This window comes from Mauremys reevesii, linkage group 14 (genome assembly GCF_016161935.1).
Source record: "Mauremys reevesii isolate NIE-2019 linkage group 14, ASM1616193v1, whole genome shotgun sequence".
Classification (NCBI taxonomy): domain Eukaryota; kingdom Metazoa; phylum Chordata; order Testudines; family Geoemydidae; genus Mauremys; species Mauremys reevesii.
In genome coordinates this window covers 38,037,211-38,063,667 of record NC_052636.1, presented here as the reverse complement: position 1 = coordinate 38,063,667, position 26,457 = coordinate 38,037,211, and the positions used below count along the sequence as shown (strand labels likewise).

General features: G+C 51.7%; 1 pseudogene; it reads left to right on the top strand.

The window, feature by feature from the left end:
- Window positions 1-1,774: 1,774 nt before the first annotated feature.
- LOC120381942 overlaps window positions 1,775-26,457 on the top strand; it is a 131,245-nt pseudogene continuing 106,562 nt past the window's right edge.

The window sequence follows — 26,457 nt, the reverse complement described above, 5'->3', positions numbered from 1 at the left end:
TGGAGCCAAGGAAGCTGGTCTTGGGATGTTACTGCTTAAAAATGATCTGAGCTTAAAACCATGGACTATTCTTTGTGACAAGTATCCCACAAATTCCACTGACCTTCCTGGTTTTCTTTGCCTGGCTTAGAGTTTCTAAATTCCAAACCTGATGTGGTCTCACAGCTGGAACGAGGGGAAGAGCCGTGGGTCCCGGACCTCCAGGGTTCTGAGAAAGAAGTGCTTCCGAGAGCTGCCTGCAGAGGTGAGGACTTGGTTAAAGCAAGTCAAAAACTGTCCGTGAATACAGGAAACATTTGGGATGCCCTACAAAGACCCTGTGAGCTCTCCAAGTTCAGGATTGTTCCCTGCAGATGTGGAATAATTAGGCAGATGTCACTTATGGCTTCCCACCTATCCTGACTAACAACTGTCAGCAGATCCCTACCTGATCCCACTTTCCCTGCATGTTCTGGTGAGATGCAGACCAAAACAGATCCCTTCCTCTCTCCTCTGGGGAGAATCAGCTCCTGATAGGTTTGATCTCTCCTGCACATATTTTGGTTTGTTCATCCCTTTTAAAATTCCTGTCTCTGACATTTCCTTTCTCTCAGGCACAGGGAGTGACCTGTGCCTGAGTCTCTCTGTCTCCCATCAGGTGATAGGATGGTGCGTGAGAATGAGGAGCAGAAACCCCAGCAGGAAGATGCTGAGCAAGGAGAACCATATGAGACATTATCAGGAAGACCCAAAGGGAATGTTTCCAGGAGTTGTGCACGCCGAGAAAAAGTAAAAGCCTCTGAGACTCAGCAGAGGCCAGAGGAGAACTTCAGTAGCCTCTCAGACCTTATTACACATAAGAGAATCAACTTGGAAGAGACGCACTACACATGTCATGAGTGTGGGGAAAGCTTCAGTCAGCGCTCACACCTTATCACACACCAGAGAATCCACACAGGAGAGACGCCCTACACATGCGCTGAGTGCGGGAAAAGATTCCGTCAGCGCTCAAACCTTATCACACATCAGAGAATGCACACAGGAGAGAAGCCCTACACATGCTCTGAGTGTGGGAAAAGCTTCGCTCACCGCTCTGTCCTTATCACACATCAGAGAATCCACACAGGAGAGATGCCCTACACATGCGCTGAGTGCGGGAAAAGCTTCAATCACCGCTCACACCTTATCAGACATCAGAGAATCCACCCAGGAGAGACTCACTACACATGCCAGGAGTGCGGGGAAAGCTTCAGTCAGCGCTCACACTTTATGACACATCAGAGAAGCCACAAGGAGAGACGCCCTACACCTGCTCTGAGTGCGGGAAAAGCTTCAGTCTGCGCTCACGCCTTATCAGACATGAGAGAATCCACACAGGAGGGACGCCCTACACCTGCGCTGAGTGCGGGAAAAGCTTCTGTGATCGCTCAAACCTTATCACACATCAGAGAATCCACACAGGAGAGAAGCCCTACACATGCGCTGAGTGCGGGAAAAGCTTCAATCGGCGCTCAAACCTTATCACACATCAGAGAATCCACACAGGAGAGAAGCCCTACACATGCGCTGAGTGCGGGAAAAGCTTCGCTCACCGCTCCGCCCTTATCACACATCAGAGAATCCACACAGGAGAGACGCCTACACATGCGCTGAGTGCGGGAAAGCCGCTCGCCGCTCTGACCTTATCACACATCAGAGAATCCACACAGGGGTGCTGCCCTACACATGCACTGAGTGCGGGAAAAGCTTCAATCATCGCTCAAACCTTATTAAACATCAGAGAATCCACACAGGGGAGCTGCCCTACACGTGCTCTGAGTGCGGGAAAAGCTTCAGTCAGCACTCACACCTTATCACACATCAGAGAATCCACACAGGAGAGAAGCCCTACACATGCGCTGAGTGTGGGAAAAGCTTCGATCAGCGCTCACACCTGATCAGACATCAGAGAATCCACACAGGAGAGAAGCCCTACACGTGCTCTGAGTGCGGGAAAAGCTTCAGTCACTGCTCTGCCCTTATCACACATCAGAGAATCCACACAGGAGAGAAGCCCTACACATGCGCTGAGTGCGGGAAAAGCTTTAGTCGGCGCTCTGCCCTTATCACACATCAGAGAATCCACACAGGAGAGAAGCCCTACACGTGCACTGAGTGCGGGAAAAGCTTCAGTCAGCACTCACACCTTATCACACATCAGAGAATCCACACATGAGATCTTACCCTACACGTGCTCTGAGTGCGGGTAAAGTTTCACTGAGCACTCAGACTTTGTCAGACATCGTAGAATCCACAGTGGAGAGAGACCCTATACTTGCTCTACATTTGGGAAAAGCTTCAATCAGATGTCATTCCCTATTAGATATCAGAAAATCGAAATGGGAGAGAACTGTAAGAAATGCCTTTATTAGGGCTTCCAAAGATTTGTTTAAAAAAATCACATTTGCTAATTCCAATATAGTGAACTTTGCACCATCTTCACTGTGGTCTCTCAGCTCTGCCAGATGAGTTGCCTGCTTCTGCCTTTTGCAGCTCACCCTTCTTTGGGGTCAGTCCTGTGATCTTTTCTATCAGCTTCTTTCCTTTTGACTTGTAGGAGCGTGTGTCCCTCCAGCCAGGAATTTCATCAGCTCCAGGTGCGGGAGAGAGGGTTGATGCCAACAAGCTACCGTGAGGCAAAAGTTACCTGTGCCTTACATCCACTAGGACTGTACATGGAATTGGGTGCTCAAGTTAGTGATTTTGGTGTAAAAAGACAATTATAGTTGTAGAGCAGAAGCAGCCCAGGGAGTGAACCTAACAGACAATGATCAAGTGATCTCTCTCCTGCCATCCATCTCCACTCCCTGACAAACAGAGGCTAGGGACACCATTCCTTACCCATCCTGGCTAATAGCCATTAATGGACTTAACCACCATGCATTTATCTGTTTCCTAGAGACTGGCTCCATGGGGGTCCCTCACAAACTGGAGATTGTTACTGTGGGTTTGTCTTTAGTATAGCTTATGTGCAAAAATGGGTCCTGCTAGTGAAGGCAGGGGGCTGGACTTGATGACCTTTCAAGGTCCCTTCCAGTTCTAGGAGATTGGTATATCTCCAATTATTACCTTTATTTATTACCTAACTGAGCCTCCTGGAGGTTTGAAACCTGTTCAGTCTGATCCATCTGGTGACAGTTGAATTCTAGGCATGGAAAACACGAGCTTCAAGAGGCAGAATTTTATTGCGTACCTGAGATTTTGTCCCTTAGAATCATTGGGGACGTTAGGGTTGGTCCTTTTTGTTTCACCTCTTCCTCCATCCATCCCTCCCTCTTTTCTCTTTATCTCTTGCTTCCTTTGTTCTTTCTCCTGTTCCCCTCCCAACATCAGATTTCTTTCTCCTGCTGATAACAGCTCACGTTAACTGATCACTCGTTATAGTGTGTATGGCAACACCCATTTTTTTCATGTTCTCTGTGTGTATATATATCTTCCTACTGTATTTTTAACTGCATGCGTCCGATTAAGTGGGTTTTAGACCACAAAAGCTTATGCTCAAATAAATGTTTTAGTCTCTAAGGTGCTACAAGTACTCCTTGTTCTTTTTGCAGATAAATTAGTGGAGGTTAAGTCCATTAATGGCTATTACCCAGGATGGGTAAGGAATGGTGTCCCTAGCCTCTGTTGGTCAGAGGGTGGAGATGGATGGCAGGAGAGAGATCACTTGATCATTACCTGTTAGGTTCAGTCCTCTGGAGCACCTGGCATTGGCCACTGTTGGCAGTAGGATATGGGGTTGGATGGACCTTTGGTCTGACCCTGTATGGCCATTCTTATGTTCTTATGAAGGGAGGGGCAGAGCCGTGACAGAGTTTCTGTAGTGTAGTGGTTATCACATTTGCTTAATACGCAATAAGTCCTTGGTTTGAAACCAGGCAGAAAGATGATGGCTTCCTTTTCTCAGCTCCGAGTGGCCTGTCCCTGCTGTTGTAGTAGCAGCAGTGATTTCTATGCTCAAAAGGTCTGTTATACTTCCCCCCCCCCTCGCTTTTGTCTCCTCTCCCCCTCTGAATGCCTGTGAAGTGGCTTTCCCCCTCCCCCTCCCGCTCCCTCCTGGAATGCTCCTGGGATGAATGGGCTGGTTGAAGAGCAGAAGATCTCCCAGGTAGACAAGGTGTCTGGGACTCTCATTAGGCAGCACTCACACACCCAGAGCAGGGACACTGCATTGACACTGGCTGAGGTGGAGTGTGACCCACCAGATGCAGCCAAGTCATCTCCAGTCGCAGGCCATGAGGAGCAGGACCTTAAAAGGGGAAGGGGCCCTGTGCTCAGGAGTCACTCACAAGCTTGTACCTCCAGTGAATGCCCTTCGCCCCGACCGCCTGGCCAGTGGTTCGCTGCGTTACATTCCATCGCGCCTCGGGAAGACTTACCTTCATCGCACCGTCCATCGCGGCGCTGGGGGACACTTACCTTAAAGGATCCTGACATCTCGAGTGCTGAGCCAGTCCTGGGAGCGTGAGTATGACACCCTCCCCCATCCCTTCTTTTGAGCTTAGCTGTCAGTATAATCATGGGTGCCAGGAACATTCACAGTCAGGGGCTCTGCTCCACCAATATTTGGAGCTAGGTTTCTCCCCTACTTGGAGTGCCCCCCCAGGGCTGGAGCTTCCCCCCCACCTCCCCGCCCGTTTAGAACCGGTTGTTCCTGGAGGGACAACTAGTTCCAAAAGGGCTTTTAAATTTAACAAAAGCTCTAGCAGCTCCCTGCTCTTCCCCCGGCCCCAGCTCACCTCACTCCGCCTCCTCTTCTCAACGCTCCTCCGGCTTCTCCTCCCCCTCCCCAGCTTCTCGCGAATCAGCTGTTCGCGCGGGAAGCCTGGGAGGGCTGAGAAGAAAGCAGAGGCTTCTTGCAGGTGAGTTTGAGCTGGGGCGCGGCTGGAGGGCGGGGGCGCCAGCGGGGAGAGGGCTCCAGGAGTCCGCGCCGCCCAGCGGGGAGGTCGCAGCCGGACCCTGGGAGGGCCGGCTCGGCTCCTGACCCTGGGTCCAGCTGCGACCTCGCCGGGCAGGGCGGTGCGGCGGGCTCCCCCAGCCCCGCTGCGAGCTCGGCTGGGCGGTGCGGGTCCTGCCCGGCCCGGGTTCCTGCCCGGCAGCGCAGCTCGGGCCAGGCTTCAGCCCCGGGGTCCGGCCCCGACGTTGGCCGGGTGGCTCGGTACCAGCCCTCACCCAGCTGGCCCTCCTCCAGGTAGCACGGTAAGGGAGCAGGCAGGGGATGTTGGATACAGGGCAGGGAGTTGGTGGGTGGATTAGTGTCGGGGCAGTCAGAGGGCAGGGAACAGGGGATTGAACGGGGCAAGGGTACCAGGGGCAGCCAGAAAGGAGCAGGGGTTGGATGGGGTGGGGGGGGCAGTCAGGGGCAAGGGTTCCAGGGACAGTCAGGGGACAGAGAGAAGGGGTGGTTGGATGGGGTAGGGGTCCCCGGGTGCCATCAGGAAAGAGAAGGGGTTGGATGGGGTGGCAAGGGGCAGACAGGGGACAGGTAAGGGGGGTGGATAGGGCACAGGTCCCGGAGGATGGGCTGTCAAGGAACATGGGGGGGTTGGATGGGGCAGGACCCCCTGTGGGGGGCACGACCCCCTCCTAGGGTGAAAAGGAGGGAACCAGTTGTTAGTATTTTGGCAGCTCATCCCTGGACTACAGTATAACAGCAGTGCAAGCTGCTGGTGCTGTAGCACCTCAGGAGGGGGAGGGGAGTGGAGGAGGCCGTGCCATGCTTGGCAGCCCTCCCCTCCCCTGCCCCTACCTGGAGGAGACGCATCCCAGGATACATCCCATCTACTGTTCACCCACCTCCACTAGGTCTGGAACCCTGCCAAAGAAGGAAAGAGGATTGGTTTGGGATGATTTGTTCTTGACAAATCCATGCTCCCTTGTCCTAAGAACCAAATTCTCCTGTAGGTGCTTGTTTGTATTCTTTGTATTGCAGTATCTCTCCAGCTGTGGAAGTGAGGCTAGCTAGTCTGCAAGTCCCAAGGGTCTCTTTGTTCCCCTTTCAAAGATAGGTCCTGTCTTGTTCATGGATGGGAAGAAGTTCTTTTTCAGGGATCTCAGACGAGAACTGGGGCACAACACCTGGTTTGTTAAGGCCACAAAAATGGAGGCAGGAACCTCTTCTCTCCTGCTGGCAAAGAACCCCAGGTACCTAAAAGACAGAGACTCACATCCCTGAATGGGCTTTAGAAAAAGCAGTGGTTAAAAAGTTTGGCCCCAACCATTTCTTATTTCCGCAGACTAGACATTTTAGCAAACTTTAGAATTCCTTGGTGCTAAACACCGTGAAACTCCCCTTTCTCCTTCACAGAGGGCTTTAACGCCCTTATCTCACTCAGGCTCACGACTGCCCAGAGCTCGAGAACTGTCCCTGTTCCCACTGGACAGATGGGGAGGAGCCTGAGGTCCAGAGAAGGGAAATGACCTACCCAAGGGCCTACACCGCAAGGCAGTGGCAGAGCCAGAAAGAGAAGCCACCAGTTCCGACTCCTGACAGACAAAAAAACTCCAGAGGCAGGGATAGATCCCAGGAATCGAGATGGTGGGTAAATTTCATTCAAACCGTTTCTGTCAGAAAATCCCATTCAGACTAAACCAGTTTGTTTCTCGAAATCATAACACGTGGGATGAAAGTTCTTTGCAAAAGATTTTGTTGCAAAACAAAAGCATCTCCTGTTTGTCACAGTGTGTTAGATTGTCTCACACACACAAAGAGGAGACACTTAGATCTCAAAAATTAGATAAGATGCTTCAGTCTGAGCTAAGTCGTTGCTGCTCTTAACAATTAAAAATAAATTAATACTAATAAAATAGACTGTTTCAGCTATTATTTTATGTCATAATCTGCTCTGAGTAAACGTGATAGGACACCTCATATTATGCACTACTCCTAGTGACACTCTCCAATGGATCCCCATCCTCCACCCTCCGTGAGGTAGGTAGAAGAGGATCATTATTATCCCTACTTGAAAGAGGGAGAAGCTAAGGCTGAGAAAGGAGAATTGACTTGTTTGAGGTCACACAGCCAATCAGTGGCAGAGTTGGGAACAGGATCCAAGAGCCCTGATTTTCAAACTAACCATCGGATCTTGAATTTCAGACATTGAATGACCTGAATAAAGTGCTCTGATGAGCTCCAGAGCAACAACAGTGCACAGGAATTATCCAGCAAGTATTTGAGGAGAACTGCAATGTTAGAAGACTAACAAATTTATTTTAGCATGAGCTTTCGTGAGCTGCAGCTCACTTCTTCGGATGCATCTCACGAAAGCTCATGCTAAAATAAATTTGTTAGTCTTTAAGGTGCCACAAGTACTCCTGTTCTTTTTGCGGATACAGACTAACACGGCTGCTACTCTGAAACCTGCAATGTTAGAGAGAATCATGAACTGCTCAGAGACCATTAATGTAGAGAAGCAGCAAAATTTGTCAAACATAGAACTGGTTCTGACTTATTTCCTTGGTCTTGAAAGAGAACAACAAGGACCTGAGTCTCCTCCCTGTCAATAACCCCCTGCTCAGCCAATCAGTGTAGAGACTGAGGACGGGAGGCTGAGGGTTCTCACCAGAGAGCCCAAAGGATGGCCCAGGTCACTGGTGGGGATCAAATAAAATTCAGAATAAAATTCGGCCTCCTTAAGCTCGTGTTTTCCATGCCTAGAATTCACCTGTCACCAGATGGATCAGACTGAACAGGTTTCAAACCTCCAGGAGGCTTTTACCTTCCAAACAGGGACGGCTGTTTTCTAGTAAAAACACTAAAAGGGAAGGAGAAAACTCAAAAGAGGTTCCTTGTGGCGCTCACGTCTGTGAACCCGAATACTCCCTCAGTCCTCAGAGAGAGACCTGGAAAAGGAGACTTGCTGAAGCAAAGCCACAGGGGTCTCTGAGGTTTCCCTGGCCCCTCGCACCTCTCCTGCCTGGCTGATGTCAGCATCTCTCTGTGAGGTCACCACCTCCCCACCACCTTTGACCAATAGTCTCAGGTCCTGCCAAAGGCCTTTGTGATGTCACTGCCACACCCCTCCCTTGCTGTGCCAATGTCCTGCCCCTGGCCAGGCACTTTGGAGGTTTGAGCTACTCCAGGTGGATCACCCCACTCACGGAGCACTCGTTCTAGACAGAACTGACACCAACTTGTCTGGCTGGGGTGTTCCCTGGAGGCAGAGCACAAGTTTGAAATACGGGCAGCATAGAGCCTATAATCATAACGTCAACTACAAAAATGATACACATCTAGAGATGGCATCATTATAATCAGCCAATCAGAACCTCTCCATAGACCCCTTACACGACAACCTTTCTACAATATTGGCTGCAAATATAGAACCGTGGTCGCAGCAGTGATCTATACAGTTACAGATTATGTCAATAACATTACAAGAGGTGACACGGCATCAGTGAGACTGATACTGGAATACTGCCTCCAGTTTTGGTGTCCTCATGTGAAAAAGATGTTATGAAATTGGAGCTGGGGCAGCAAAGAGCCACCAAATGTTCTGAGGGCCGGAGAAAAATGCCTTCTAGTGAGCTATTGAAAGAGCTCAACCTGTTTAGCTTATCAAAAGAAGATTGAAAGGTGACTTCACTGAAGTGTTGAAGTGCCTTAATGGAGAGAAAAGATTGGGTATTAAAGGGCTCTTTAATTGAGCAGAAAAGGGCCTAACAAGACCCAATGGCTGGAAGATGAAAAGAGACAAATTCATATTACAACTAAGGCACAAATATTCAACAACAAGGATGATTCACCACAGGAACAAGCTACCAAGGAAAGTGGTGGATTCGCCATCTCCTGATGTCATTTCATGAAGACTAGATGCCTTTCTGGAATGTGTTTGCCCCAAAAGTAGCTCTTGTGTCCTACAGGAGGCCTGTGATACGCAGGGGGTCAGATTAGATGCTCTAATGGTCTCTTCTGGCCATGAAGTCGACTAATTTCTGAAAAACTGAATGTAGCATTGGGAGCAGCGTCTGATGTTTTCCTGTCTAGCCGGCTTGCTGCCTAGACCGAACACTCCTTGAGTGGGGTGATCCCCAGGGAGTAGCTCAAACCTCCAAAGTGCCTGGCCAGGGGCAGGACATTGTACAGCAAGGGAGGGTGTGGCAGTGACATCACAAAGGCCTTTTGCAGGACCTCAGCCTATTGGTCAAAGGTGGTGGGAGGTGGTGACTTCACAGAGAGATGCTGACATCAGCCAGGCAGGACAGGGCGAGGGGCCATGGAAACCTCAGAGACCCCTGTGGTTTTGCTTCAGCAAGTCTCCTTCTCCAGGTCTCTCTTTGAGGACTGAGAGAGTATTTGGGTTCCCGGACGTGAGCGCCAGGAGGAACCTCTTTCGAGTTTTCTCCTTCCCTTGTAGTGATTTTACTGGAAAACAGCCGTCCCGGTTTAGAAGGTAAGAGCCTCCTGGAGGTTTGAAACCTGTTCAGTCTGATCCAGCTGGTGACAGTTGAATTCTAGGCATGGAAAACACGAGCTTAAGGAGGCAGAATTTTATTCTGCACCTGGGATTTTGTCCCTTAGACTCACTGGGGACATTAGGGTTTGTTCTTTTGTTTCCCCTTTTCCTCCCTCCCTCCCTCCTTCCTTTCTCTTCATCTCTTCCTTCTTTTGTCCTTTCTCCTGTTCACTTCCCAACACCAGGAGGGTGTGTGTGTGTGTGGCAGGGAGTGCTCTGCAGCTCCCACTGTGGGAGGTCCACCCAAAACTGTGGGGCTGAAATAGAGCTCGGGCAGTGATCCCCACCAGTGAGCTGGGCCATCCTTTGGGCTCTCTGGTGAGAACCCTCCGCCTCCCGTCCTCAGTCTCTCCCCTGATTGGCTGAGCAGGGGTTATTGACAGGAGGAGACTCAGATCCTTGTTGTTCTCTTTCAAGACCAAGTAAATAAGTCAGAACCAGTTCTCTGTTTGATGAATTTTGCTGCTTCTCTGCATTAATTGTCTCTAAGCAGCTCACGATTCTCTCTAACATTGCAGTTTTCCTCAAATACTTGCCGAATATTTACTGTCACTGCTGTTAGTCTGGAGCTCATCAGAGCACTTTATTCAGGTCATTCAATGTCTGAAATTCAAGATCCGATGGTTAGTTTGAAAATCAGGGCTCTTGGGTCCTATTCCCAACTCTGCCACTGGATGGGTGTGTGACCTACGACAAGTCAATTCTCCTTTCTCAGCCTTAGCTTCTCCCTCTTTCGAGTAGGGATAATAATGATCCACTTCTACCTACCTCACAGTGGGTGGAGGCAGGGCTGGCTATAGATTTTTTTGCCACCCAAAGGAAAAAAAAATTTAGCTGCTCCCACCCACACCCTCCTGCTGCCCAACACCTGGGCTCCTGCCATTTGAACCCTCTACTACCCCAGTCCTGGGCTCTCCCCCCCACACACACACACCCCTGTCACCCTAACTCTGGGCTCTGCCCCCCTGTCCTGCACCCTCCTGCCGTGGGCTCTCCCACACACACACCCCACGTTGCCCCAGCTCTGTGCTCCCCCCTCCCCACCAGTGCTCCCCCACCCACACACCCTCTGCTGCCCCAGCCCTGGGCTCCCCCTCCCCCACCTGTACCCTATGGGGGGCGCAATTTTATATTTTTGCGTTGGGTGCAAAAATAGCTAGTTACGGCTCTGGGACCCCATATTGCGCTAGGTGCTGTACAATCCCTGGCCAACACTGGGACACCCAGGGGGTTCCCCTCAATTTTCCTGAGCCTCTACTGCCCAACTTCTTCTGAGTCCATCTGGATCACCCCCCCCCCGCCGCAAAAACCCACCTTTCCAAACAGTCCTCCTTTCCCTGCCCCCTAATTCCGCTTTCACACCCTGGGCCCATCTCCTCTGTTTGTTCTCCCCGGGTGATCAGAGACGGAGGCAACTTCAGCCACTGGAGCCAGCCCCAGCGAGTGCTGCAGCCCGCCCGGGGGGTGTTTGCAGACACAGGAAGGGAGCAGCTGGTAGCAGGGGGTTCTGGGAAGGAGACAGGAGAACAAATCGCAGAGACCTAACATGGGGCAGCTCTTGGGGGCAGGGCTCTGGCACAGGCCGGGGGTGGGGCAGCTCCAGGGGGTGGGGCTCTGGCACAGCCCGGGGGCAGGCAGCTCATGGGGCGGGGGAGCTTCTGGGGGCAGGGCTCTAGCCCAGGCCGGGGGCGGGGCAGCTCCTGGGGGGGGGGCTCTGGCACGGGCCAGGGGCGGGGCAGCTCTTGGGGGCAGGGCTCTGGCACAGGCCGGGGTGGGGCAGCTCCAGGGGTGGGGCTCTGGCACAGCCCGGGGCAGGCAGCTCATGGGGCGGGGAGCTCCTGGGGCAGGGCTCTAGCACAGGCCAGGGGCGAGGCAGCTCCTGGGGTGGGGATTTGCCACAGCCGGGGGGTGGGGCCGCTTCGGGGGGCGGGGCTCTGGCACCGCCGGGGGGTGGGGCAGCTCTTGGGGGTGGGGCTCTGGCACAGCCCGGGGTGGGGAGCTCAGGGGTGGGGCTCTGGCACAGCCCGGGGTGGGGAGCTCCAGGGGCGGGGCTCTGGCACAGCCCGGGGCGGGAGCTCCTGGGGCGGGGCTCTGGCACAGGCCGGGGCGGAGCAGCTCCTGGGGGCGGGGCTCTGGCACAGCCCAGGGGCGGGGCAGCTCCTGGGGGCGGGGCTCTGGCACAGCCCGGGGGCGGGGCAGCTCCTGGGGGCGGGGCTCTGGCACATTGTGATGCAGGAGGCCGGGCTCAGCAGCTGCTCCCTGGTGGCCACATGCTGCCAGCAGCGCTGGAGCCGCCCGGGCCGGAGCGGAGCCACTGTTCTCAGCTGCCGCAGGAGCTGCTCCCGGCCCCGCTGGGCTCCAGGTGGGGACAGAGCCTGGGGCCCGGGGCTCCCCTGGGTGCGGCTGGCGGGGCGGGAGGGAAGGGGAGACAGTCTGCTCAGAGAGAGGAGGCTCCCCCAGAGTCCTGACTGGCTTTGTATGGAGTTGTTCCAAAGCATCACAGCAGCCCCTTCCATACCATGCACTTCCCAGAAGTCCGCACAGGCACTGACACTCCGTCCTCTGGCCTTTGTCTCTTTTCCAGGCATTAGGAGGCCACCCGATCTCTCTGTTCTCCAACACCTTCAGTTGGCACCTTGCAGGAGACTGGCCCAGGCCATCAGTTACCAGGAGACAGGGTTGCAGCCATTCTCTGTGCAGACAGCTCACACTGTCCCTCTAGGGCTCTACAACAATCACACCCCTTATCCCACCATCTAGATCTTTGAGAAATGCAGAGAGGAAACTGAGGCACCCACACAGTATTCAGAGAAAACATTAAGAACATTCCCACTTTGTAACACCTGTATACGACCAGTTATATACTTTAAAGGGGTGTAAAATAATCAAGTATCGTGCTAAACAAAATGATACTCCAAACTGACCACCAAATTTAAGTTGCATGTTTTTCCCCTCAGGTGAGGGTTCTGGGGTGGGGCTGGGGATGAGGGGTTCCCAATGCAGGAGCGTGCTCGGTGCTGGGGTGCAGGCTTTGGGGTGGGGCAGGGCTGAGGATGAGGAACTTGGGGTGCAGACAGGCTGCCCCAGGGCTAGGGCCAGAGAGGACTCCCCATCACCACCACTGGCAGCAGCAAGCTCCAGGAGGAACCCTCCTCTCCTCCCCTGCCCCCACAGCACACTCACTCTGCACCACAGTCACTGCACATGCTCCTAGGGCCCCTCTCAGGTCCAGAAAGCTCACTCCTCCCCTATGATGGGTACTGGGTGTGTGGGGGGGGTGGTTGCCATCACAGGTGCCTTTCATATTGCTGCCCCTCACCATAACTTCACTGTGGATGGGGATGGGGCTGCCTTTGCCCAGCATGGGGCCGAAGTGGGGTCTGCAGGGTGGTGGCTGGCTATGGGGCTGGGGAGCAGGGTGTCATAAAATTCACCCAAGCCCCAGCTGCTCAGGTCTAGGAAGCCTCCCTCTCCCATCCCTCCTGTGGCGGGTGGGTTGATGGGTGCTGGGGGAGGGGGCATTGCCTTCACATGTGGCTTCCTGCCTCCCCTGTGCAGCCTGCTGCGCTTCACTGGGGGTAGGAGTGGGGGCTTCCTCATCCCCAGCGTGGGGCAGGAGTGGGGGCTGGGGGGAATCATAGGGTCAAACACTCACAGAAGCCCCAGCAGCTTCTTAGGACAAGGGAGCATGGATTTGTCAAGAACAAATCATTCCAAACCAATCCTCTTTCCTTCTTTGGCAGGGTTCCAGACCTAGTGGAGGTGGGTGAACAGTAGATGGGATCTATCTCGGGGTTACTAAGGCTTTTGACACAGTCCCGCAGGACATTCTCACAAGCAAACCAGGGAAATGCGATCCAGCTGCAATCAGTGTCATGTGGGTGCAGAGCTGGTTGAAAGCCCAGACTCCAAGAGCCCTTCTCCATGTTTGGCTGCCCAACGGAGAGGGTGCACCTTGTGAGTGCGGCAGGGATCAGTCTGGGGTCCGGTGCTATTCAATAGTTTCATGAATGATTTGGAAAATGGAGTGGAGAGCCTGCTTCTAAAATGTGCGAATGACACCAAGCACTTTGGAGCTCAGGATTGGAATCCAAAACGCCCGTAACAAATTGGAGACTTGGTCTTCTTGAGCCAAACCCCATGGCTGGGCCCCTCTCTCTCTAGACTGGGCTGAAGTGAAACCCCAGAGCCAGACACTCCTCCTCCTGGGCAGCGCACTCCGACTTGGAATGGTCAGATGCTGCTTAGCGCTGTCAGAGCAGCTTTGGCTGGGGGATTCTCCCAGCACGTTCCAATAGCGGGAAGGTACGAAATCCCCATTTGCCTGCTGGGGACGGAGCCCTAGAGGGGGGAGCAACTTGCCCAGAGTCCCACCGGAAAGGAAAACAACCAGCAGTGGAACCAGTAGGAAACCCAGCAATGGAACTCAGGAGTCCTGGGGGTGTGCTAGGGTGACCAGATGTCCCAATTTTGGGGTCTTTTTCTTATCTAGGATCCTATTACCCCCCCCACTCCCTGTCCCGATTTTTCACACTTGCTGTCTGGTCACCCTCGGGTGTGCACATGTGGGGTCCCAGCTGCTCCCTGCCCCCCTCATTGAAGCAGGTGTGCAGGGTTACTGCCCTGGGAACTGCAGGGCAGGGTCTGGCTGGAGGCAGGGCAAGGGGTGCGGGGCTGGCTGGAAACGGGGGTGTGTGGGGCAGGCTGGCTGGTTTCAGGCAGGGCAAGGTGCGGGGCTGGGTGGAGCCTGGGGTGTGTGGGGCTGGCTGGCTGGCTTCTGGCTGGGACACGGGGGGGTGCATAAGGGGTTGGTAGGGCTGGAGACAGAGGAGTGCGGGACTGGCTGGCTTCAGGCATGGGGGTGCGGCAGGAGTTGGCTGGAGACAGGGCAGGGGGTGTGGCAGGGGCTGGCTGTGGGCAGGGGTGAGGGGCTGGCTGCAGGCAGAGCAGGGAGGATGCGGCTGGTGCGGGCAGGGCAGAGGTGCAGGGCTGGCTGCAGAGAGGGGCTGGCTGCGGGCAGGGCAGGGGTGCAGGGCTGGCTGCAGACAGGGGTTGGCTGCGGGCAGGACAGAGGGTGCGGGGTTGGCTGCAGACGGGCTGGCTGCGGGCAGGGCAGGGGGTGCAGGGCTGGCTGCAGAGAGGGGCTGGCTGCAGGCAGGGCAGGGGATGCAGGGCTGGCTGGAGGCAGGGGCTGCCTGCAGGAGGGCAGGGGTGGAGGGCTCACTGAAAATGTACTGAGAGGTATTTTACGGTGAAGATAACACCATGGTTACCAGTTGACTGGCACATCCTGGGTTAAAGAAAGGAAGGGATCTGGAGTTAATAGTCTGAAGTATTTGTGTTACCAACCCTGTCACTGTCTGACCCCCCTTCAGTGCGGAGCAGGTGTGTGTGTTGCTGTGTGGAACGCACAGACTCCTGCAGTGCAGGGGCAGCTGTTTCCATGGCAGAGAGCCTGGCACTTAGGAGACTTTCTACACTTGCTGTTTTGAAGCAATTCAGTAAAATAACGGTGGAGCTACAATGTCCAATCCAAAATTTCAGCCCTGGTGCAAAAACGCTATTTTAGGATCTAAACAGGAGGCTTCCAGCGCTAGGACACCTGACCAGGGAGCTCAGTGGGGGCGTAACAGCTGCTGACTCTGAGGGTCCTGGGCTAAATCCACTTGCAGGTGGAGGCGTTTCGATTTATTTGATCGATAATGAGGAAGGCGAAGATTTAAACGCAGGTATTTTTAGTAAATGTCATGGACAGATCACGGCAAAACCCAAAGCTCATTGCCCATGACCCGGCCATGCCTTATACCAGAAATACCCCTCAGTGAGTCTTGGGGAGGGAGGCCCAAGGGGTCCGTGGCACCAGCTGTGGGCGCAGGGAGTCCAGGGGGGGCCGTGGCACCATGTACTGGGGGAGAAGCCCCGGGGACCCACTGCCACTCCAGAGGCTGCCAGATGAGGGGAGCCCCAGAGGCCAGCCCTGCTCTGGCCACCTCGGGACAGGTGCCAGGAGCCACTGAGCTGTGGCTGCTCCTGCCACCCTTGGAACCACTGCTCAAGCTGCCCCCAGGCCAGCTGCTGGGGCAGCCACGGAGTCAGCCGCAGTGGCCACTGCAGAAGCCACAGAATCTATGACTTGTGCAGCCTCCGTGACACAGAGGGATCCCTAATAAAGAGACAAACCCCTCCCTGCTGTGACTGCAGTTCCTGGAAGGAAAGAGAAGAACAGAAAGTGAAGAGAGAAGGAAAGAGAGAGATTCCCTGTCACCTCTCTCCCCTGCTCCCTCCCCCTTGTATTCTGTAACCCCATCTCACTGGGTTCCCTGTGCTGGTGCCATGGGGGTGACACTAGAGTTCTGGGGCTTTGGGGGGAGGGGAAGGGGGCTCTTCACTTCTCAGCATTTCACACAAATTTGTCTTTGGGCTGAAGTTTCTCCTGTGGGGCCTCTCAGTCAGAGCTGTACCCCACCCCCTTCAGTGGGGGTGTGTGTAAATTGCAGAGCAGGCAGAGAAGTCGCCCATAAAGGGTCATATTGTTCTGGTGACTGGTTCTGACGGGGTCACCCGTCCTCTGACACAGGCTCACGTGCAGAACATGGGAGCTCTGGCTCGTCCTAAATGCTGTAGACTGTGAGTTCCTGGAAAGGGCAGGGGAGAGGGAGCAAGAGGAGAAAGGCAGAGACATTGGAGATGAGGAATTGGGGGGAGAAGAAGGAGAGAACAGAGAGACAATAAATGATTGAAGCAGAACAGGTGTCCCAACTCCATCTTGCTCATCACAGGTGTTCAGAGAGACAGGTAGTTGCAGGTTTTCCAGTGTCAAGTCTGAACTTTGATTCTAACAATGTGCGTTGAAATATCAAGGGGATCTCCACATACCTGATCTCTTCCCTCTCCCCTTTTTTGTATTAATTTTTATTTTGACGTGTTTGGCTTAACCGTGATCGTCTCTTTCCCGACCTGTATTGCAACTTGGGGTTTATGTTTATTTTGCCTCCCTTTTGTTCATGTCATTATAATTGTAACAGCAAAGGAACCTGCAGGAGCAAAAACTGACTCAAAACTTCATTTCCCCGTCATGCCGGAACATCCTACAAACAGCTCACGCAGCTGGAATCATAACACGCAAGGCCAGGGGATGGGAGATGCAGGTTTCCAAGTGTTCTGTCTTTCTCAGATGACACATTCCAGCCCCTTGTGTGCCTCCATCCTGTATGACCTGCTGGACTTCGACACATTTATTGTTTCATTCTATAGATAATGTGATTGTAACACAATGTGACTGAAATTGTACCACTTCCAGCTGAGGAAACAACAGAAGAGAAAAGCCATTATTGCATTGGCTGGGAATCAAACCCAGATGAAGTGCTTAGAAAGCACCCATGCACACCACTATACCAATGCATCTGGCAGGAGTAGCTTTCCTGCAAGCTGTGAGTGCTGGCAGAGGGAGTGACATATGACCACAGAGTTAGTGAGCAGGGTGGATGGGCTGGAAGCTGCCTGACAGCTGGGAGCAGAGTTACCATCCCAGAGTGACTGAAAGGGGGCAAAGGTGAAAACAGATCTCACTGGGAGCTGGCCCCACACCTGCCCCGCCCCTAGGAGAGGGGAACTGAAGCTCAACTTCAATCACAGAAAAATCTCCCCTGAGAAGGAAGGGGACAGCTTGTTTTAAAGACCAGGTTTGTGTTTGTTCCTGCTACATACGGAGGGGCTGGGTAGTGCTGATTCCAGCCCCCAGACTCTGGGAGGATAAGGAACAAATTCAGGCTGCCAGTGACCTGCAGGAGGGAGATGATCTTTTGACAGTGACGGACGCCTCGTCCTAAAGGCCTTTGTCTGCCCCCTTCCAGTGACTGTTCGGCACAGGAATGCAGCCCCCACTCCTGGGTCTCTCCTGGGGAAATAATGTTTCTGTGCAAAACGCCAAAGCTTTTAACAGAAAGGAAGAAAAGGAAATGGCCACATGATGGGACTAGGACATAAGGAATGAAACACACATGGGCGGCGAGTTATATACGACGTGGTGCCCGGGCACCAGCAATATTCAGAGCCCTGGGGCCCAGCTCCACCAAAGCTTGGGGCCGGGTCTCCCCTCTGGCCCCACCTGCCACCCCCCGTGCTTCCCCCGAGTGTCCCCCGGGCCCCCGTGCTGGCCCCATGCATGTCCCTGGGCCCCAGAGGGAGCAGAGCGTCCCTGCCTCTTCCATGCAGCTCCATGCTGCCTCCCTGCAGCAACTGCTGCCACAGGGTCCTAGTGCCCCCCCTTCCCAACTCACTGCCAGGGCAGACTGACTCTAAGCCTGCCCTTCCACCTCAGACCCTTCCCTTTTCCAGCGGGACCCTCCACCATCACAGCGCCCCCCCCTGCAGTCACCACTCCTGCCCCATGCTGGGCAAGGAGACAGCCCCATCCCCCACCCCCAGTGAGGCTATAGTCAGGGGCAACAGCAGGGGAGGAGGTGCATGCAGCACCCCCCGGCACCCATAATGGGGGAGGCGAGGGAGATTCCTGGACCTGAGAAGGGCCTTAGGAGCACCTGCAGTGACAGTGGTGGGAGTGAGTGTGCTGCTGGGGTATGAGGGGTTCCTCCCCCAGAGCTTGCTGCTGCCAGCAGGGAAAGGGCTGGGGGGAGTCCTCCTTTCTGGCCCTTGTTCCGGAGCAGCCTGCCTGCACCCCAAACTCATCCCCAGCCCTGCCCCACCCCAGAGCCCACACCCCCAGTCAGAGCTTTCCCCCCCCCACCACCACCGCAACCCTCGGCCCGAGCCCTGAGCTCCTCCCAAACCTCCCATCCCCAGTCCCAGCCAGAGCCTTCATTCCCCACACACCCCAACCTCTGCCCCAGGCCTGAGCTCCTCCCACACCCCAAACCTCCCAGTCCCAGCCAGAGCCTTCATTCCCCCGCCGACACCCCAACCCTCTGCCCCAGGCCAGAGCTCCTCCCACACCCCAAACCACCCATCCCCAGTTCCAGCCAGAGTCTTCAACCCCCCGCACACCCCAACCTTCTGCCCCAGCCCTGAGCCCCCTCCAACACCACAAACCCCTCATCTCCAGCCCCAGATAGAGCCCTCACACACCCCTGCACCCTAACCCTCTGCCCTAGTCCTGAGCCCTCCCACACCCCAAACACCTTATCCCCATCTCAGACACAGCCCTCATCCCCCTGCACCCTAACCCTCTGCCCCAGCCCTGAGCCTCTCCAACACCCCAAACCCCCCAGCCTCAGGCAGAGCCCTCACCCCCCACACCCCTACCCTCTGCTCTAGCACTGAGCCTCTCCCACACCCCAAACCCATCATTCCCAGCCCCAGCCAGAGCCCTCATCCCCCTGCACCCTAACCGTCTGCCCCAACCCTGAGCCCCCTCCTGCATCATGAACCCCTCATCCCCAGCCACACCCCAAACTCCCTCCCAGAACCTTGGGCAGGTGGGGGGCGGAGTTTGGGCAGGTTCTGGGCACCACCAAAATTTCTACAAACCTACCGCCCATGGAAACACAAGATGCTTCTCCCATGTGCATTGACTTTTCACCTTGTTTGTGGTGGTGCTGTATCCATGTTGGGCCCAGGGGTCCTCTGGGGCGCCGGCATTAGCCACTTTCGGGAGAGTGGGCTAGATGAACTGGTCTGACTCAGTGTGGCTGTTCTTATGTTCTAACTGCTGGTTATGGAAGAGACGACCTTCCAGGCTACACAGAACTGAAGAAGGGTGCTGGGTTAGCTCCACAGCTTGTCTCTTTCACCAACAGAGGTTGGTCCTCTGCAAGCTCTTACCCTCACCCGCCTTGTCTCTCTTGGACTCTGAAAAGTGTTTTCTCTCCAGTCCCTTTGGAGAGACGTTAAGTTTCCCTTTGGGCAACTATCAGGCTGAAGCAATTGTATTGACTGTGACACTAGAATTGAAGATTTAATATTATAAATAAATGAGTCTAAACCTGAGATTCTGGTTTTCACATTGGTTTTTCTAACTCCGTTCCCAATTCTCTTCTAGAAAGGCCTCCAGGCTGCCTGCCCAGCCCAGCAAAAGTGGCAAGGAGAAAGCCCACACTGCTGCTCTTTCAGGTAGTTGAAGGCTGCTATCAAACCCCCCTCACTCAGTCAGTCCTCAGTCTGTGGCAGTGCCTGGGATTCTTCCGTCCTAAGTGCAGAACTCTGCTCTTCTCCTTCTTGAACCTCCTCAGATTTCTTTTGGCCCAACCCTCCAATTTGTCTAGGTCACTCTGGACCCAAACCCTGTCCTCCAGCGCTTGGATTCTTTACATGCTTTCACAGAGCAAAGAGCACATGTTCCATGATTTCATAGGGCAGAGTTTTGTGCTATCGGTAGCTTTCCCTGTGTGGATTTGACAGGTGGATCAACACAGAGACACATTGTGACCCTTCTCAGGGTGCTGAGGACTGTGAGTCTCCTTGTTGCCACCTGCCACAAGGAAGAGGGAGTTTTGCATTTGGCAGCTGGATGTTAGTGACCAAACTCACCAGCCTGCTGGAACTCAAGGACCCTCCTCTGAGCTACAGCAGCCACCTTAACCCTTGAGTTCCTTCAATGTGTCCCCCTCTGGGGTCCAGCCCGATCACCAGATACTCGGTGAAATCCCAGATCCTCTCTTCCCAAGTATTCCAGGTTACTAGTTGTTACTGTGGACCATTGCTACTGTATCTCACACAGCACCTGAGTACAGTTATCGAACAAGCAAAAATTTATTTAACAATGGATAGAGATTTAAACAGACAAACGTGAGTGATGGAAACCAACTGTTACCAACTAAACAAAGGCAGAAAGTAATAGAATAGAAAGGCCAGCACAAAAACAGAGAGAGGAACAATAAGATACTAAAAGGACAATGGTTGGAACTCTCCATTTCTCTCAGTCTTTGGATTGATGGGTACTAGAGCTGTAGCAACAGTTGAGGAACCACGGTAAATTAAATCTAATTAACTTTTCAAGATTAGCCATCATTTCCTGTATGACTAACAAAACACAAAAACAAGATGGCTTTCAGTTTTCCAAAATAATTCACATTATCACACAGTCTCTTACTCTTTATCCAATAACTTCACCTATAATTTCATTTTAACTGGTAACAATAACATATTCAAAGATCACAAATTCTTGTCATATATGTTAGTTTTCTTTTAATCCCCATTGCCAACAACTGAACCTTGGCTCAAGTTGTGGTTTTTTCCAACGTGAGTCCCAACACTTCTGTGAGTTCATATATCTCGGGTTCTTCTGCCATGTGTGTTGGTAGAAGGGGTCTTCTATGTCGCAATGTTTGCATCATGGAGAAAAATACCTCTTTTCACACTTTTTAATCTTTCAAAGTAGGAGGAGGTAGAGAAGTAATGTAAATACATAAAACACAAGAGAAAACTAAGGCCTTGTCTACACTAAAGACATTTATCGGGATAACAATATTGCTTAGGGGTGTGAAAAATCCACACAGCTGAGCAATGTAGTTACACAGCCCTAACCCTCTGTGTAGATAAGTGCTACATGAGCGGGAGAGCTTCTCCTGCCAACATAGCCACCGCCGCTTGCGGGGGCTGGACTAATCAAGTCTGATGAGAGAAATCTCTCCCATCGGCTTAGAGCATCTGTTATAGCAGTGCTACAGCAGTGCTACAGCAGCGCAGCTACATTGGTGCAGCTGTGCCAACATCAGCTTAATTGTGTAGCCACAGCGTCAGACACAAAACCATAGAATCAGGACTCAACATGCGTGTATCTGGAAGTCTGAAATTGCAGGCTGACAAATACGTTGCCTCATTGGTTACCATCATTTCTACAGCCTGAAAGTCCTTGTTACCCAATCAGGCAGCCAGTTTGGGATCCACAGGGAAGGACTGTCCTATGAAGCACTCTCTCTTTGCATCCAAACAGTGAAGGATGACTGTTCTCAATCTAACCCTGGCATACTTTGGAAATGTAATCAGTGACACTGAACTAGGAAGTGGAGTTGTACAAACCATTTTCCTTGGGTCACCATAGCTTCCTTTACTGGGGTGGAAACCAAGAACTGGGTGTGGACTCTTTCAACCTCAGCTCTTTCCAAATCCTTGGTTTTGGATAGGGTAAATTTACACTTCTCTGAAGAATACTTTACAAAACCACTTAAAATCTCAGCAATGTTAATGAGGAGTGGCTTCCTGAAACATGCCCAGCTTTTCTTTAATTTGGTGGCACAGGTCCAGGGAAGGGACTGGATACAGGCCTGGGATCAGAATCTTCGTTAGTTACCAGAGCTGGAGATTCTATTCAAACATGGCTATTTTTCTGAAGCTATTACATTTTCAACACTGGTTTCATTTTATACACATCTTTAGCGCCTACAAAGGATAAATTCAACTAAAAACTCCACTTCGATTTCCTCAACATCTGTGTCATGAAAGGCTGCATTTCCCATAGCATAGGATTTGCTAGGAGAGATCTTCTGTAGGGCCTGGGCATTTTGCCTAGTTCAAAACCACTTACCATGGAATTCTCTTCCCAGATCATTGGAGACAATATTGCCTTAAACAACTGACATACACTGTGATCAGATGCACTTCCTTCAGTTACTTGGGGTTCTGCTGTTGTTCACCATTTCTGAGTGGAGATTTTAAATCACTGCTGTTTCTTTGTTAGCCTGTCCAGTAAATTAGAGAGTTCTCTCCTGTTGATAGAACTGCACTTCAACTTTCTCCATATCATCATGGAGGGATGGGGAAAAGCAAAGCTGAAATCATAAATGAGGACTTTAGCAAAGGGTCATTGTCTTAAATTCTTCAATAAATCTGAGCTACATCCTATCAAACTGAACTAATATCCAATTGGGTGATCAAACAGCCTTCAGGAAAGATAGAAACCCGCATCACAGAGAGACAATACATGACAAAGAAAGTGTCAAGTGAAATTCCAGAGCAGGTTACATCTGATTATTCAGAGTCGGGACAAGAGATTTTCCCACCACATTGTCCTCTGATCCATTCAAACCTGCTTCCCTCATCCCTGTCTCAATAGTCAGTTATATTATTTACAATTTTTTTAGTATCCCAGCATGCCCATAATGAGGGAAAAACAGCCCTCTTGCCAGAAGTGGCTTTACAATAGATGGAACCTGGAATTTAAACTCTAAATGATCACACTGTATTTGGGATCCATTTGAATTCTCCCAGGTCTTTGACACTTTCATCTCCAGTCATAGCGACTCTGATATAGGATTAAAGAAGTCAAATCATCATCTGCAAGCACAGACAACGGAGAATGCTTCATCACATGACACTTTGAGAAGTGGATGGATAGAATGTGATGAAGATAAACTCTGCCTGGCTCAGGCAAAAGGTAACAGTTCTGCAGTGATGGGGAAGGAGGGAATCTCTGAGCCCTGGTCTACACGTAGCCCCTAATTCGAACTAGGGTACGCGAATTCAGCTACGTGAATAACGTAGCTGAATTCGAACTACCCTAGTTCGAAAACGTACCCGTCCAGACGGCGGGGAAGCGAACTCCGCGGCTCCAGGGTCGACTCCGGCAACTCCGCCTGCCGCGGTGGAGTACCGGAGTTCGAACTAGCGCTTCCGGAGTTCGAACTATCGCGTCTAGATCAGACGCGATAGTTCGAACTCCGAGAAGTCGAACTCACCGCGTCGACCGGGAAGGTAAGTATAGATGTGGCCTGAGTCACCCCATCTCCTTCCAGTGTCACAGAAGCTGTAATTATACTTTTTTCCTGCCCCTGCTCCTCTTCATTTACATATAATTTGAAAAATTCCCAATATAACTGCTCTTCAGCACAACCCAGAGCAATGTGAGAACAACTGGCAAGGATACAATCTGTATCACTGGTGACTAACAATAACTTTGCAATAGGAGGAATGGTATAAACGTGATGCTCCCTGGTTCCTCATAGGAAGGGCACACTCCAATTACTTCTGGGACAATAAAAAGGACAAATAGGTCCATCTCAAAAGAGGGCGAACTGCAAAAGGCAAAAATGGGCCACTCATCTGGACAAGCTGAGGGATAACGGTGCTGCAAACAGTTCAAAGAGCTTTAAAAGTTACTATGTGGGAATCAGGAAAAGTATTAAAAAACAAAGTATTGATAGCCCTAGAGATTTTTACAATGTTGATCTCTCTTGCAGATTCTCTGATGGCTAACATGGGATGAGTGCCAAGAGAAGGTTTTCCCACACTCATGGCATTCATAGGGCCTCTCCCCTGTGTGGATTCTCTGATGAAGAGAAAGGGCTGAACTTTGAGTGAACGTTTTCCCACACTCACTGCATACATAGGGCCTTTCCCCTCTGTGGATCCTCTGATGAACAGAAAGGGTTGATCTGTGAGTGAAGGTTTTCCTACACTCTCTGCATTCATAGGGCCTCTCATCTGTGTGGCTTCTCTGATGAACAGAAAGGGCTGAACTTTGAGTGAACGTTTTCCCACACTCACTGCATACATAGGGCCTGTCCCCTGTGTGGATTGTTTGATGACTAATAAGGTGCGAGCTGCGACTGAAGGTTTTACAACACTCACGGCATTCGTAGGGTCTTTCCCCTGTGTGGATTCTCCGATGTCTAGAAAGGCCTGATTTGTAAGTGAAGGTTTTCCCACACTCACGGCATTCAAAGGGCCTCTCCCCTGTGTGGATTCTCTGATGTTGAGAAAAGGCTGATATTTGAGTGAAGGTTTTCCCACACTCTCTGCATTCGTAGGGCCTGTCCCCTGTGTGGATTCTCTGATGTCTAGAAAGGCCTGATTTGTAAGTGAAGGTTTTCCCACACTCACGGCATTCGTAGGGCCTCTCCCCTGTGTGGATTCTCTGATGTTGAGAAAGGTTTGAGCTGCTAGTGAAGCATTTTCCACATTCACTGCATTCGTAGGGCCTGTCCCCTGTGTGGATTGTTTGATGCCTAATAAGGTCCGAACTGCGATTGAAGGTTTTCCCACACTCACTGCATTTGTAGGGCCTCTCCCCTGTGTGGATTCTCTGATGTACAGAAAGGTCTGAACTCTCAGTGAAGCATTTTCCACACTCACAGCATTTATAGGGCCTATCCCCTGTGTGGATTTTCTGATGGGCAATAAGGTGTGAGCTGCGATTGAAGGTTTTCCCACACTCACTGCATTTGTAGGGTCTCTCCCCTGTGTGGATTCTCAGATGAACAGAAAGGTTTGATCCGTGAATGAAGTTTTTCCCACACTCAGGGCATGTATTTTTTCTCTTTCGCCTAAGGATTTCCTGTTGTGTTGTGGTTTCCATGAGGACCTTCTGAGTTCCCCAAGAGAAAATAAATTTATCCAATTTCTCTCCTGGCTGGTTTCCTTGCTCTGTTTCTGGTCTGTGCTGAATCTCCCAGGAGTTTCCTGCTCATGACTCCTGGACACATTCCTTTTCGATCTTTGCGATAATGCTCTGTTTTTACCCACTGGCTCGACATTTTCAGGCTGAAAATTCTGCTCCTCTTTCTCACATGCCATTGCATCACCTGCTGTGACAGAGACAGAAACCTCAAACAGGGATGGAAAGGGGAAGACCAAACAAAAACAAGTGCTGAAAACAGGTCAAATAAAAATCAGGAGCTGAACTCCCCCAAACTCTTCCCCCAAATAGGAGAGAGGAGGGGGATGAATTCAGCCTTCACATCCCATCCAAATATGCAGGGGGAAGGGAGGAAGCTACTGCCTGGTGTCTGCTAGGATCTATAGGAAGCCATGAGCTATAGTTACCCTGAGGATACGACTCCTGCTAGGGATAATAATGAACTGAGAGATCTCCCCAAGGGCTTTGTTGGGCATCCCAGATGTTTCCTTCAGGCACTTACAGATTCTGGGTGGTTTAATGTTTCCTCACCTGTGCAGGGAGCTCTCAGGATCTCTCTTTCCTCTGAACCCTGGAGGTCTGGGACCCATGGCTCTTCCCCTTGTTCCAGCTGGGAGATCACATCAGGCTGGGTAACAGGAAACCCTGCTCAGATGAAAGAAAACAAAGGAGTTCACTTGATTTCATAAGACTTTGTCATAAAAAACATTCTATTAATTTAACTTCAGTGCTTAGTATGACCTGGTGGGCCAGAGGCAGGTCTCACTGAAAATGCCAAGATCAGGGCAGGCTGAAAAAGGGATCACCCACTCGGGTTATCGAGAAGCTGAAAAAAGAAATCACACGGCCCCCTTTATTGCATCCCAGTTCTCTGACTCCTAATCAGCACTTAGGCCCAGTACAGTGAGAGGTTATTTCAAAACTCTGCTCACATAAACAAATGATCTTCTGACCCCAAAGGTCAGCCACATCACCAGGCCAGTATAGGTTTGGATCTTACCCAAAATACCACACTGCCAGCCAATCCTTAGCATCTAAACTAAAGGTTTAAACGAAAGAAAAGCAGAAAGAAGTTAAATGGGAAAGCAGTCAGATACATTCCAAAATGGATATATTAGGTTCTTAGCAGTATTGGTGAGTTGCTGGCTTGGAAGTCCGTCTGGAACACATCCATAGCTTGGATGGGTCATTCAGTCCTTTGTTCCAGGGTTCAGTTTGTAGAGAAGTTGCTCCAGAGGCACGCAAGGGGATTGAAGACAAAATGGAGATGATGCAGCTGCCCTTTATATTCCTTTTGCTATGTGGCTTGTACTTCCTGTGTCCCAAACACAAGCTTCACAGCATGTGGCATGGAAAAGCCTTGGAGTTCTCATTACACAGGCATACCCCGGCATGTCTTGCTGACGCAATAGGTGTATCCCCTTGGTCCTTTCCATGGGCTCATTGTACAGCTGATGACCCTCAATGGGCCATCAAACAGGCTAGGCAGTGTTGATGCCAATATGTCTGGGGGTGTCACCCAGAAACACTGCACAAGTCTGGAAATACAGATATACCCTACATATCTATAACTCACAATACAAAGGTGATACAGACATAGAAACAAAATGATCATACTTGGAAAATCATAACATTTCCTGACACCTTAAATGGCATATCTAGCATGATTCATTG